The following is a 15054-nucleotide window of genomic DNA, read 5'->3' on the forward strand; positions in this document are numbered from 1 at the left end:
TCTAATAAATTAGGAGTTTTAAATAAGTTCTTTGGAATTATTTTTAATTAGAATATTACTACTTGGCTGAAATAAAGAACATATATGTTAGGGAGCAATAGCACTCATGATGGCTAATGTTATGTGTCAACTTGACTGGGCCATGTGGTCGCCGGATATTTGGTCAAACATTATTCTGGGTATGTCTGTGAGAGTGTCTCTGAATGAGATTAACATTTGGATATGTGGAATGAGGTAAGCAGATTGCCCTTCTTAATGTGGGTGGCCCTCATCCAGGCTTTGAAGGGCTGAATAGAATGAAAAGGCTGACCCTCCCATGAGTAAAAAAGGAGCTCCTCCTACCTGATGACACCAACATGGACATCAGTCTTCTTGCTTGGGACTCAAACTGAAACAAAACTTTCTTCTTGGGTCTTGAGACTGGCTGGCTCTCAGACTGGAGCTCTCCATCTCCAAATTGCTAACTACAGATCTTGGGACTTCTTTGCCTCCATAATCATGTGAGCCAATTTCTTAAAACCTATCTTTCTCTCTTTCTCATATATATATGTATATGAGATATATATAATCATGATATTGTATTATATATAAATTATGTGTCTATGTAATATATATGTGTATGTGTATATATGTGTATATATATGTATAGTCATATACCTGTCTTATATATTCTTTATCTCTGGAGAACCTTGTCTAATATAGCACCCAACCTCAATAAATACTTTTGATGTTCTTGCTACTCAAAGACTGGCCCCGGACTAACAGCATTGAGATCCTTTGGGAGCTTATTAGAAATGCACAATGTCAGACTCTCAGGCCCCATCCTAGACCCACTGAAGTAGAGTCTGTATTTTGACAAGATCCCCAGGTGATTTGTATGCACATTAAGTTTGAGAAGCACTTCTTTTTTTTTTTTTAAGATTTTATTTATTTATTCATAGAGACACAGAGAAAATGAGAGGCAGAGATACAGGCAGAGGGAGAAGCAGACTCCATATAGAGAGCCTGACATGGGACTCGATCCAGGGTCTCCAGGATCACACCCCAGGCTGCAGGCAGCACTAAACCACTGCACCACCAGGGCTGCCCTTGAGAAGCACTTCTTTGGAGTATCTTGAAGTCTTGCCTATAATTTGTGTTACTGAAGAAGAGTAAAAAAGAACCTTATCATTATTTGACATCAATACTTCAGGAGAGACATAATAGGGAGATTGTAACACAAGTATTTTTTTCTTTTTTTAAAGAATTCTGCATAAGATTTGGCAAATGCTTTTACAATGACAAATAGAAAAAAAATACCTTTGAAATTTTTATTCTTAGATAACTTCTAGATTTATCAGTTTCTAAATAATGCTATATTACAGTTGACATCTGCTTATCCTTAAGGACTAACAAGATTTCTGAAATTTATTTTGCCAATAAACCTTATGGATAGCAGCGTAAGCACCTTCAAACATTTTAACATTAATTTAGAGTAGATTTCAGGCAGCCTGTGTGGCTCAGTGATTTAGTGCCGCCTTTAGCCCAGGGCGTGATCCTGGAGACCCGGGATTGAGTCCCACCTTGTGCTCCTTGCATGGAGCCTGCTTCTCCCTCTGCCTGGGTCTCTGACTCTCTCTCTCTCTCTCTCAAGAATAAATAAATAAAATCTAATAAAAAATAATAATAATTGAGTAGATTTCATAACTGGCTTATGATAACATGTGCCCAACAGTCACAGCCATTTAATAATTATATCTTGAATTTTCTTACGCTAAGAATAACATTTTACAGCACTCTATAGTTTTCAAAGTAGCTTCGTGTACATCAATAGCTCATGAGATTCAGTAAACTTGTAAAATAGTTATAGGATATTTCTTCTAAAATACCTTTACAATTATTCCTTCACTTGTATTCTCACCTTTCTCAAGTTATAAAACGTCAGCTCGAATTTAAAGGTAATAAATATTTATTGCCACTGGTTGAATAATTTTATTAGTTTCGAGTATTTTTAGTTCTACTGCCTACCAAGACTAGATTGACTTGTTGTTGACTGAGTTCCACTCTGCTTTCTATTTAATGTGGCAATGAAATCAGGCATTGTGGCTTTTCTTTTCAGCCCACTTGCCTCCTTTCGGTGTGCAATACCTACCCGTGACTCATTTGAGTCTCTGCTTCTGGTTTCCGGAGAAGTAACTGTACTTAGTAATCATCACCCAGAAGTGGCTAGCTGTCGGGCAGAGATGAAGTCGCTGTTGTCTGCATGTCGAGGGTAGGATTTAATTGTTAGAGAAAATGATATCCTATCACACTGTAATTTTATCTTGCCCAAGGGACATTTAGGCACGGGAGGTTAGCCAAGGATGTCAGGGAGCAGCTGATGCAGCTGAGACTGGTTCTTGGTCCTAGGGAATTGGGCGGTTAGTGCTTAGAGGAATGACAAGGATGAGAAGGTATTGTCAGAAGTACAGTATTTTACTCTAAATACAGGAAATAAACTGCCAGTTTAGAATATTGCATTCTAATACTTGGTATTTGGAAGAGCTTAGTAATGCAAGAAATGAGGAAATCACTTTTTGGTAGCTATTCTGCTTCACAGATTCATTTATATACTTTTCAGAATAATATATCAGTTTATTGGAAGGCAAAATGATTTTGGGGGAGTTGGAGTATCGCTGCTATGAGACAAAACCCTTAGGAGTTTTTTTATTATAATAAATTATGTGAGCAACATCTGGTTGATTTTTAGAGAAGATTTGAAATTCCCTGGTGGATTTAAAAAAAATAATTTATAAATGTAGAAATGGGTCAACAATAAGGCTGATTACTCAGAATTTATATTTCTTTGTAAAACTAGTTAACTGTTCACAAGGGTATAATGGAATGAAAAAGACTTTGTTTTTATGAAAGCAAAGCCGTAAAAGCAAAGGGCAGGGAGACAAGGAGAGCTGATAAAGAACCATAGACTCATTCCATGCATAATTAAATGAAATTAACTCTTTGATAGAGAATATAAAATTGCTAATTATTTGTAATTAATGTCAAAACTTCACATTTTTAACATTTACCATTGGAATCACTTAGCTTCTATCATAACCCCTCTGTTCCCTCTCCCTCTAGGTTTCTTCCTGCTTTCAAGCAAGTAGTTTGCCCCACCTTGATACAAGAGAATAAAACAAAACAAAAAAACCTTGTAGCTTGACCCTACTGTTCCCCTGAGGCCCACTTGGTGTTGCTCAGTTCTTTCCCTGCCAGATTTCTCGGTTTTTGTGTCTCCATATCCAAGGACGCTGCTGGAGATTTTTCTTAAAACATTTCATGGAAGTAGCAGCACCTAGCACATAGTTGGCATTCAAACATTTGTACTTTCTCCTTTGTATAAAATCCAAAGGTTTATTTTCAGACTTTGTCTCCTCTGATCTCTCCACGACATTCAATACTGTTGACTTCCATCTGGTTGAATTTATCTTTAGATTTTCCATGTTTTGTCTCTTTTCAGATTTCTGTTTCACTGACACTCATTTCCATTTCCAGGTCAACACTGCACTGTCTTTTTGTCCATACTTTCTTTGACCTCTTTGATGACTCATCTTTTTCATCCCTCTCTTTGCCATTATTAATAAGCTCATCTGTGAGGCTACAATCCTTTAAAAGTGAAAGACTCCCAGTTCTGTATAGTAACTTCTAATCCTTAACCATGCTCTGTTTTTTAAAATTTCAAACTGTCCATTAGATATTTCCACTTGCAAGTTCTACTATTAGCTCAAAAGTAATATTTCTCCAACTAAACTAATACTCTCTTATCCTAAATCAGCTCCAATTACTTAGCTCTTACTTGTTCATCACATCAGTATTATCCTCATCATTCAGACTGGAAACTTTTTTTCACACTTGACCTTATTTTGTCTTTCCCTATTTTATTTTCTGGTCTATTAAGAAGCCTGATCAGTCTCTAGGTTCAGTAACTTTTCTTGGGAAATGGCTGTGGTTGATATTCCATCATTTCCATCCGCAACACCAAAGTTAATACTTTTCCTAAGTATTTGTTAAATCACAAGACACTCACTTGGTGAATAGCAGACACTTTCAGTTGTGTTAATCTGTGTATAGAATACCAGAGTTTACTTTTTTTAAATCTCTCTCAAGAGAAGTGCCAAAATTTTGCCTAGGAATCATAAAAGGCATTAAGAAACTTCATCTTCCTACAGAGATATAAAGGTTCATAAATAGCAGGGTAAAACTATCTTTGACTCACAGTATTACTTCCTTAGAGGAGTAATGACTTTGTGTTTGGAGAATATAAGATGAAAAGCTGCCTGACACCCTGAGGAGGGAAACTGAAGTAGTCTGTGGGTGGCTGACACTGAACCAATCCAGACCCCAAAGTTTTGAAAGCTGCAAATGTCAAGAGCTCAGGGAAGGGCAGGCACTCTTGTCCTTGGTTAGCACTGAGGAAGTGGGCTCCTGCTTCTTTGCAGAACTATGGTGGCCTGCACTTGGATCTGGATTGTCAAGTCATGACTTCACTAATGGATTGGCAGTGACTCTGGAATTTTGGGAATCTAGCCAACCACAGAGTAGTGAGAAGCAATGCACGTGACTCCAGTGTTCTTGCTTGGGTGTGCAAGTTGTGTGGGTGTGAACACTGGGGTTATATGGTTGATGGAGGGAGGGTTCTAAAGATTAATTAATTAATTCATTCATTCATTCATGAGAGACACAAAGAGAGAGAGAGGCAGAAACATAGGCAGAGGGAGAAGCAGGCTCCCTGTAGGGAGCCTGACGTGGGATTCGATCCCAGGACCCCAGGATCATGTCCTGGGCCGAAGGCAGACGCTCAACCACTGAGCCACCCAGGTGTCCCAAAAGTGTTTATTTTCAAAAGCTGTCATCCCAGCTAGACAAAAAGCTGGTTCTGGATAACTTTGGTGATTTCTTATAGTGGAATGCATTCATTCTTAAGGAATGCCTTCTTACTCTTCTATCCAATTAGAACCCCTGAGATATATTTAAATTTACACTTTGGCAACAAACAAATATTTTAAGCAAAATTATAAATTATATTGAAATTATAAATTGTATTGAAATTATAAATGCTAACAGAAGAAAATGCTATATTTGAATTATTAAATTGCGATGCTAATGCAAGCAGTAAAGGTCTTTGCTATATTAAAGATAATGTAAATCGAAATAGCTTTAATGAACAAGGTTAGGGGAAAATGTGTATTACTGTATTATTGCTTTGAGTACTTGATATGTACTCTGGAAAACTCAAAAATCATGAAATTATAGGTTATAATCCTGATGATTATTTCCAAAATTATTTTTTTTAATTGATACCCTAGACACAAATCTAATCAACTTGTGTGGGTAGAGCACATCCTCACAGAGTTTCTGTTAAGGAATTTTGAAGGATTTCAATAGTTAGATGGTCTACAGAAATAACATGCTGTAAACTCTCTTCTTTTTGGAACTTTGAAACAGAGTTAGAAACCTCCCACAGACATCAGGATATAACAGCCTGTAGAAGGGCTGGTGAAAAGTTTGGGGGGAAAAAAGTAATAAAATGGTCATAAATCTTGACTGCAGACTTTGGATTTCTGTTTTCAAGTGAATATACTGATTGAATCATCTCCTATAACTCTCAAGAGAAGTCAGATGCTCCTGAGTAAATTTTATGGATATGTATGTTTCAAAATACGTGTTTTGCCAGGGGGTTTACACTTGCCTTCAATGGGACAAATATATGTCTGTGATAATTTTAAGTTTTTCTTCAGGAAAATCTCATCACTTCCTAAGGATCCCAGAGTTCAGGAAATAAACTGGAAGGACCATATAGTTTCTTATCATTTATCCATTATTCTCCGAGATTTTTGTTCAATTTTGTTTCATTTTTAAATTAATGAAATATTCTCAGGGCATGTGTTCTTATGACCAGCATTCCATTTATATTTCCCCACTCATTCCCCTATTTGGGTGCATTGGTAGGAAAGAAATGGTTCTTACGTAGATGCTTCTAGAGATATTAGTACAAAAAAAAAAAAAAGGAAGAAAGAAACAATAGAGATATTAGTACAATTTTCTTGTAAAGGAGATAATCATTTATCTTCATCATCAGCAGAAGCCATCGTTCTAACTGGATACTGTGTACATCTGAGAGTAGGAGACTTAAATAAGCTTTGATTCTTATGTGGAGTAATGATAACTGGTATGAACCCAGAACAAACCTAGTTGTTTGACAGAAGTAGCAAGCGCCACCCTTCAGGTGAGACTCCTGATTAAGCCAGGAATGAAGCACTGGAATGAAGTGCTTATGACTTCAAGCTTATAAATTACTAGGAAAACCTCCCTAGTCTGCAAAACATCAAGGAGACAGGCATTAGCATTTCGCATCTGCTCTCCTGTGATGGTTATTACAGGAGCTGAGATATGACTCTGCATTCCCAATCACGTGATGCAGTCCCTATCTGTCCTTTCAGGATCTCAGATTGCAGATTGTGACTTGAATCGAGTGTTCGTGCAGAAGAGTTGCACAGTGAGTAAAATGTCTGGGGTTTCAAAATGAAGTATCCTGGTTTGTTATACACAGAACAGGGGGTGCTTATTAAATTTAATAATATGTTCCTTTTAAAGAAACAGAAAATGAGGATTTCCTGAGACTAGGACGTCAAAGCTCCTGTGTACCTACATTGTCTCATCCACATGCTTATGATACTATTTGAGTGTCAATAAGGAAGCACTTAGATAGTGGATTTTAATGAAATATCACAAGTGTGATAACTCAGTCTTATCAAACATGTAGACTGAATTCTTATATGTAAAATACTAGGAACTCAGGCTTAAACGTTTTTCATGCAGTAAATCACACAGTGTAGATTCAAGTATCTATGTAATCTATTTTACATAAAATGTTAATGTGTAGCTTAAGTATGTTGGGATCGCATGCAGTAATAGGTAGCTGTGGATTAGATTAAGTTATGAAAAACCAGCTGTCTTCAACTTATTTTTATTTTTTAATTTATTTTTATTTTTTATTTTTTTTCAACTTATGTTTAACTAATTATTTTGCCCAAAGACTGTATCTTCTATTTGCCTGTTATTCATATTTTTAATAAGTTAACTTTTCTATGTTTGAATTCCCACCAGCTATGGTTAAGGGGGCATCCTGTGAGTGGAATAAGCAAATCAATATGCTGGTCTGTGCTAGTGTTTTAGTTCCTAAAGGTGCCTTGCCAAAAATATCAGAAGAAAGAAACCAATATCCCATAAATGGAAGCTAATGAAATTCCTCCCCAAACTGGCCCTAGTCAATCCCTTGGTATTCGAAAAAGCTACAGTCCTGTCATCATGCTTGGTTAGAATAAAAACGAGTAAAATTTTACTAATATCTACCCATCCCCAGTTACTACAAAAGTTCAGGACTGTTCCCTCGCCCTCCTGTCCCAAGTAACTTCCATTAGGACTTGGAACTTTAAACACATAAAAGTGAACAGGACTCCTTTTAGAGGAAGCACATTTTACAAAGACCTGTTGATTTGAAGAGCAAAACTCATGTTTCTGAACTTTTCACATATGCAACAAGATTCTCTACAGGGCTGAATAACTAAGGGGTGACACTAGCTTTCCGTTTATGACTCGTTTTATACTTGTTGAGCTTTTCTTGAGAATGTGGCTCTGTATTCACTGATAAAGACGACTGAATGTATAATTCCTCTCCATATATATTGAGCTACTCAAATAGAAGTCCTCTTACTCAAGTATTTCTGAAAGGAAAAGAGAACATTCTTCTTTTGCTGTGTCAACCTTGCAAACACATCTAAATTTTTTAAATTTTTTTTTTTTTTATTTATTTATGATAGTCACAGAGAGAGAGAGAGAGAGGCAGAGACACAGGCAGAGGGAGAAGCAGGCTCCATGCACCGGGAGCCCGACGTGGGATTCGATCCCGGGTCTCCAGGATCGCGCCCTGGGCCAAAGGCAGGCGCCAAACCGCTGCGCCACCCAGGGATCCCACATCTAAATTTTTGATTTGCACTATCCGTGTGAGTCAAGAGGCGATGAACTTTTTCTAACTTTTATCTTTTTCTCTATATTCTCTGGCATGTGGGGAAAAAATCATTCTCTGTTCCATTTTATTTTCATGCTAGCTAATTCTTCCATTTTTGCTTGTTTTCCCCAAAAGATAAGAAATCTGTGCAAGTAAGAGTTGACCAAGTACTGGAAATCAAAATCTTTTTTTTAAACCTCCTACCACCTAGAAAATCTAACAGAAACAGAGCAGCTGCCTTGAAGAAATGGAATACCCTGGCTCCCACCCCCCCCGGCTTATTTTGATTCCATTTTTATCTGTTATTTATAGGAATGTGGGTCTGCTAGGGAATTCTAAGTCATAAAGCTTAAGGCAGGTGCCAACTTCCTCTTATTTCATGATCTGGGTGTGACTAGGGGGTAGGGATTGATTGTTTTTTTGGGGGGGGTTGATTGTTGCAGGCATTTTTAGAGGAAACCTTAGCCTCAATCAGTAGGATCAGCATCTATGCAAATTTCGCATAAGGAAAGACATTTTTATGGATCCCCAAATTCATGAGAACAAGTAAAGGTGATTTAATGATGGAAAAAGACATTAATAACGTGATCATGTCATGGTTTCAAGAGTTGTATACATGCTACCTTTTCTAGAGGTTTTTAATTTTACTGTCATAGTTTGCAGTACAGAAAAGTACTCATCTGCTACCGGTGTTCGACTGAGCGCCTCTGAGGAACTCACACAGCGGCTCACAGCTCTTGAACCTATCCTTGTAGAAGGTTCTTGGTGCTGCTGATCTCCAGACCAACAATAAGGGTTGTTATGAGGCCTCTGGGAGAGAGAAATGTGATTCTGAGCAGTGATGAGCACAGAAATGCAGGACTCACAGCTGGCCAGTCTTGCTCATTTTCTTCTGGGTAACCAAAGCTATAAACAAGGGGTAGTGGGAATGGCCTGGAAATCAATCTGCCGAATATTAAAAAGGTCACCATGGTGCAGAGAAGGATGCTAGCAATACTTGGAATATATGATGTGCTAAACCTGTGTGCCACATCTCTAATGACGATAATTGTTACACAAGAGCGGAACACATCGCCAATCTCCCGTTAATGGGTTTTAGAACAGACTGAAACCTCTTTTCAGGACCCTCGTTGTAAGCTCTTTTTGTATTGTGCCTTTGGGTAACTTATTTTGCAGCAATTTAATTAATTAATTTTTTTAATTAAACTTTTTACTTTTGAAAAAAAGAAAAACCTGCGGACATGCTGCAAGCCTATTACAATTCACTTCTATTCACCTGTATCACCTTTCATTAACATTTGTCACATTTGTATCCTCTCTACACACATAGGTATATGGAGATACTTTCCTACTTTCACGTGCAAATAAGAAACCTTCTTATTCTTAAATAAGCATTTTTTGGCGGGGGGGGGGGGGGCATTTCAGTGTAAATTCAGCTGACATCTCCTAAGAACAGGAACATTTTCTTATATAACCTCACTGCTACTCTCAAATTCAGGTAATAATCTATTTTTGAGTCCTTTGATATGAAAATTGAGCTTCTATTATCTTTTCCATGGAGATCAACTCCAAAATGAAACAATGCCAGATATCTGTGCATAACTGACCCTGTCCAAATGAAGGCCACCTTGCCACTCAGCAACTCCCTTCCCAAATGTTCCTACGTGCCCTTCTTGTCATTATCTTTATCTACTTTTTGTTCCCTTTACATTTCCCCTTCACAATTGATATTTTTAAAGGCCACTTACTGCTGTTCTCCATTCACCTAAGTAACTTAATTACATTTCTTGGAGCTGCATTGCTTATTTAAGTGTATATGCCTATAAAAAGAAATCTGTGTGACATTTTGCAGTTTGGTGGTGACTATTATTTCCTCCAGCCTTGGTAGGAGGAGATTTCATTCAAACTTTAAGAGCCTTCTAGAGGAAGTAGTTCAGTAGCTGATGTAGTAATTAACGTTGTGGCTATTTGAAAAAGCAGAGGCAAACACAGGCTGGGGGATCACTCTCAGAGAGCTTTTCTCTTGTCAGCAACTCGGCACCTGATGTTGTGGCTGGCAGATCTTTTAGGACCCTCTCCCCGGAGCTCTCATCTGTTAAACACAGAAATGCCATTGATCCTAAAGGAGTCTCAGGAAGAAAATGCAGTTTAGCGGCCTATTTTGGAACTTTTCAAAAGCAATTGCCAAGTTGAGAGGCAGGGTCTCCTCCTAAGAAAAGGAGCTTATCCCCAAAAGATTCTCCCCTAAAGGACCCAGGTTAGTAGCCTAAAATCAATTCAAGCAGCTAAAAGGATGAAAGGAGATTTCATGGTCTGGGGTGTCTTCTTTTGAGTCTCTGGTTGGGGGTTTTCTTTGGCTGCCTGACTAGAGGCAAAGATTAGTAACACAGTGCTTGCTTTCAGTGATCTGTGCTTCTACGCTTTTCCCTGGAAGGAAGCCCAGGCTGTGGGAACCAGGGGTTCTTTTAACGTTTGTAGGTCAGGATGGACAGGGTTTATATAGCTACATTCACACCAAGATACCAAGGAGGACAGTATTTACTTTTTGAGAATGACAGGTTTTTCTTTCTTCTTAAAGCTACTCTAGAAAGAAGAGCTGCTGCCTCTCTGGGGGAAGGCAGGTTGGCTCATTTGTGTAGCCAGAGAGGGCGAACTTTTCATCAGCTTTTATGCTCTGGATCTGGTGGTTTGTTTTGAGGAGGGAAGGGATCATCTTTTTTTCCCTAAACTTTTTGTGTAATCTAGTATAATCGCTGAGGTCTATAGCTGTGGTCCCTGTAGCTTTTAGTTCTGAATACACTTTTTTTTTTTGACCCAGTATGTAAGAGTAGGTAAAAAAAATCATATATATATATATAAAATAAAATAAAATAAAATAAATATATATACACACACACAATCCTCCCATAACTTTTTACTTTAGGGAATTAGGGGCAAGAAATTTCTTTTTATAAGCTTGATGTAGCCACAACATATTGGTTTCATTTTGGGGTAAGTTCTGAGGGGGAGCAGAGTACATGACCCCAGAATGTGGCCCTTTGGCATATGGATGATTTTGAGCTGAAGGCAATGAAGACCCAGCAGACTCAAGGAAGACTTCTTTTCTTTTGCATCTCTTTTTAATTAAAAAGAATTTAGATGGAGGGCCTGTACTAGGAATGGATATAGGAATGATCAAAGATAACTTTTGCATTAGAAATATTTATCTGTGTGGCATGGCAAACATGTTTACTAAACATCTGTTCTTCTCATCCTCCTATGAATTGTCTTCTTCCTCCTTGAGGTCCCAGACCCCTAACCCCGTCTTCTTAGCTCAGGGTAGTGTATGAGCCTCAACTGCCTGTCTTTGGGGCTCCCATACATACAAAATTTATTTTTCTCTTGGTTAATCTGCTTTGTATCAATTTATCTGTTAGACCCGTCAAAGAAGCTAGAAGGAAAGAAAGGGAGTTTTCCACTCTTACAGTTCCTTTTGAAAATAAAAAGTAATACATATCTCAGGATTCTTAATACTTAATATTAGGGGTTGGCATATAATGGGACAGTGGTTCTCAAAGTGTGATGCCTGGCCCTGCGGCATCAGCATCACCAGAAACTTGTTAGAAATGATCTTCAGAACCACCACAGTAAGAGCTCAATAGATCTTTGCTGAACATAATGGTGAATTCTTAATTCTAAAGGAGAATGACACCGCTAATACCCTGTTATAAGGCAGTGGTTCTCAAACTTCAGTGTGTATTAGAATAATTAGGAGCACTTGTTAAAATATAGAGTCCTGGAGCTCACCAAGCACTTCTGACTCAGTGGATCTGAGGTGGGAATTAGAACTTGCATTCCTACCACATTCCCAGGTGATGCCCATGCTACTGTTCTGGGGTCTCTGCTCTGAGAACCATTGCTCTAACATAGTGATTCTCAACCCTGGCTCAACATCTAAATCACCTGGGGTTGCTTTTAACCATAGGAAGAACTGGGCCCCACCCAGACCAAATCAGAGCCTCGTTGGAGGAGCCTGTGGGTGGAGGCCTTTACAATTTCTCAGGTGATTCAGATGAATAGCCAAGTTTGAGTTCCATTGCTGATCATCTCAAAAGATGTGAGTCTCAGCCCCATTAAGATAATCTGGAAGGCTTTAGAAGTCCTGATGCCAAGATGCCAATCCTAGAGGTTCTTATATAGTTGGTCTGAGGTGCAACCTGGGCATTGAGACCTTTGAGAACTCTGAAGGTGATTCCAGTATGCAGCTAAAGTCAGAATTTCATGCCTTTAGCTTAATCCTACATTCAAGGAAAACAAACATCACTATAGGGAAGTAATGATTTATTCTACCATCCCATCGTTCCCCATTTTATATAGAACTCATTTTATTATCTATTAACATTGGTATACTTAGAGAAAATTAGCTAAATGTTTAATTGAAGATTTATCCCAAATAACCATAATATCCACTTACTTCCAAAAAGCTCACTTGTGTGTGTGTGTGTGTGTGTGTGTGTGAGGTTTGGACAAATATCAAAGGGAGCACACATTTTACTTATCATGCCTTTCATACATTTACATATTTTCTTGCCAGTTAATGTTAGTACTATCATAGTTACCTCTATGATAGTAAAATGTGGTATAATGGAAATATGGACAAGGAAAGGACTCTGCTCTGGTCTTGTCATTATAACAGATGTTTACCTGTCTGGTTTGGTTGGTCATTTAAAAATTTATATAGCATTAAGGATAGTAGAACGAGACTACTCAACAGTATCCAGAGAAGCCCTTCACATCAGTTGACTGTTGAGTCAGGGGAGCTAAAGACTATGTGATGTTGAGCCAAGTCCTTAACATTTCCATGCCCTGAATTTCTCATATGTCATGTAATATTTATCTTGCAGGGTTTTTTTTTGAGGAATAGAGGAGGTAATATTGTCTTCGTCTTCTAGGATTGCCCACCCTGGGTGACTTACCCAACAGGCATTTATTTCTCTCAGCTCTGGAGGCTGGGAAGTCCAAGATCTAGGCACTGGCAGTTTCTGGCACAGTTGAACTTCTTGGTTCATAGATGGCTATCTTCTCACTGTGTCCTGAAAAGGAGGAAGGGCTGAGAGGCCCTTCTGGGGTCTCCTTTACAAGGGCACTAAATCCAATTCATGAGGGCTCTATCCTGATGACTTCCGAAAGCCCCCACTTCCAAATACAGTCATGTTAGGGGGTGGGTTTCAGCATATGAACTTGGTGGGGGGCACAAAGCATGCAAAGCATTTAACTCAGTATCTGATACATGCTAAAAGCTAAATACTAATTCCCCATTTCCCCCTCTGTCCTTTCTAATGTTACTGCTACTTCCCTTATGTCACTTTTTTGTCTTTAAACATCATTAAAATCATCAGCACTGAAAAAATGTCACCTCTCTCACTCTCATTTGCTCCCTCCCTCTCCTGCTCCCATTTATTGAGCTGCGATGTCTTGAGCAATGTACTAGGCACTTGCGGATACAGGGATAAGCTAGCTAGTCCCTGGCCTTAGCCTACCCAGTCTACTGAGGAAGCAGACAAATGACCCTACAGTTATTACACTTCAGGTGGGAAGAGTGGGTACAGAGGCAGCACAAAGAGTGGGACCTAAACTCAAATGTGGAACCGGGGAGTTTTGGCAAGGCATCCCAAGGCTTCATGTTAGAGGTTGAACAAGTTGCCAGGATGGGGCAGTGGGACCTGGGGAAAAGGGCAGGGGGCAGGATTCCTGGCAGGGAAGAGCATATGCAAGTGAGGCTGAGGGGGTGCTATCTGGAAAGCATAGCCTAAGTTAATCAGTTTGCCTTGCTTGGGACATGTGGGGGCAGGTGTGAGGGATGAAGCAGGAGAAATAAGCAGGGGCCAGATCATGAATGATGGATGCCAGGGGTTCTCAGAGTGTGGGTCCCGGACCGACAGCGCCCACATCACCCGAGATCTTGTTAAGACTCTACATTCTTGGGCCTCACCCTAGACCTATTGAAAGCGAAAAGCTGAGCATAAGCAGGGAAGTCCTGGAAATCTCTTGATAAGGCCTCGCGGTGATTCTGATGCATGCTAAAATTTGGGAAATGCAGTTCTATTCCATAATTTTTTTTAAAAAAAACTGGCCATTTTCCTGCAGGAAATGGAGAACTCTAGACGAATTTTAGATAGGACCACTATGCTTCTGAAGGCTTGCTCTGGAAGCCGGGAAAAGACAAGCAAGATAGAGGGTGAGTGCCCGGGGTCAGCCTGCAGGCACAGGCAGCGGAGCCTCCGGGGCCCGTGGGTCAGGACGCGGCGCAGGGCCACGGGGAAGGCCTACGCTTCCCGCCCACGGGGGCTCATTCCTTCGGGGAACGCCGGGCCGACCGCGAGTGTCACCCTCGTCGCTGCGGCTGGCGGAGCATCCGCTGCTCCGTGCGCCCGTGACTCTGCGCGATGCGCTCGGGGCCTCCGGACAAGCCCGCGGGGAGGCAGCGTCGTCTTCTCCGCCCGCCGCCCCCGGAAAGCCTGCGCGCAACTGGTGTAGCGCCCAGAGGTTAAGTATGGACAGCGGTGGAGGGTGAGCCTTAGGGAAGAGCGAAGTAAGGGGCCTCTGCTGCTCCAAATAATGCGCGGTGGCGATTAAGCCACGTGCATTGGTAGACGCGCTCCCTGGGGGAGGGGGGCTGGGTGCAGGGGCGGGGTGGGCGCGCGGAGCAGCGCAGGCGGGCGCCTGGGTGCAGGGGCGGGGGGAGGCGCCGCCGCCCGCAGGTGGGGGGCTGGGCGGGGGCGCAGGAGGGCGGCCCGGGGCTGCGGGGCTGCGCGTGTCCTGGAGCCCGTCCCCGGGGCGGAGAAGGGCGAGGCCTCGCTGGCTGCGACAGGAGGGCCGCGGGGGCAGATCTTTCAAGATCTCGGACCGCGGCCTCCTCCCGCCACCAGCTTCCCTGCGCGCCCACGGGCGTCTCCGCTGCGGGTGGGGCGTAGAACGAGGAGGGCGGGGGGGGGGCGCGCCCCGTCTGTGCCCCGTGCCTTCGGCGAAAAAAGTCGGTGCGCGAGGAG

General features: G+C 40.8%; 1 long non-coding RNA gene across 1 annotated transcript; it reads right to left on the reverse strand.

Moving 5' to 3' along the window:
• Positions 1 to 945: 945 nt before the first annotated feature.
• On the reverse strand, positions 946 to 14638 carry LOC112654350 (uncharacterized). The gene is made up of 3 exons (XR_003132933.3): positions 12982 to 14638; positions 2132 to 2238; positions 946 to 1141 (listed from the first exon to the last, which is right to left on the reverse strand). It is a non-coding gene; the product is annotated as an uncharacterized LOC112654350 (long non-coding RNA).
• Between the last annotated feature and the right edge of the window lie 416 nt (positions 14639 to 15054).

The sequence above is a fragment of the Canis lupus genome, chromosome 15 (assembly GCF_003254725.2).
Source record: "Canis lupus dingo isolate Sandy chromosome 15, ASM325472v2, whole genome shotgun sequence".
Lineage (NCBI taxonomy): Eukaryota > Metazoa > Chordata > Mammalia > Carnivora > Canidae > Canis > Canis lupus.